Here is a 230-nt window from a genome sequence, read left to right on the forward strand (position 1 = left end):
TTGGTTTTTTTTTTTTTTTTTTTTTTTTTTTTTTTTTTTTTTTTAAGGCAGATCAATGAACTGAGTGAAGTGGGAGGGCTTCTGCCATCCATGACATCCTGTCATTACTTTTAGAGCACTGTGTCCCCGTCCCAGCCAGGCACAAATGTCTCTTTGCTGTGGCACTTCTCTGTTGCCTCATTTCATTTTTTTTCCCTGAGGTTCACTTTCTCCCCATGGCTGTCTTGTTC

The sequence above is a fragment of the Centrocercus urophasianus genome, unplaced genomic scaffold, assembly GCF_019232065.1.
Source record: "Centrocercus urophasianus isolate 14NV4802_14NV808 unplaced genomic scaffold, USGS_Curo_1.0 seq_23, whole genome shotgun sequence".
NCBI lineage: Eukaryota > Metazoa > Chordata > Aves > Galliformes > Phasianidae > Centrocercus > Centrocercus urophasianus.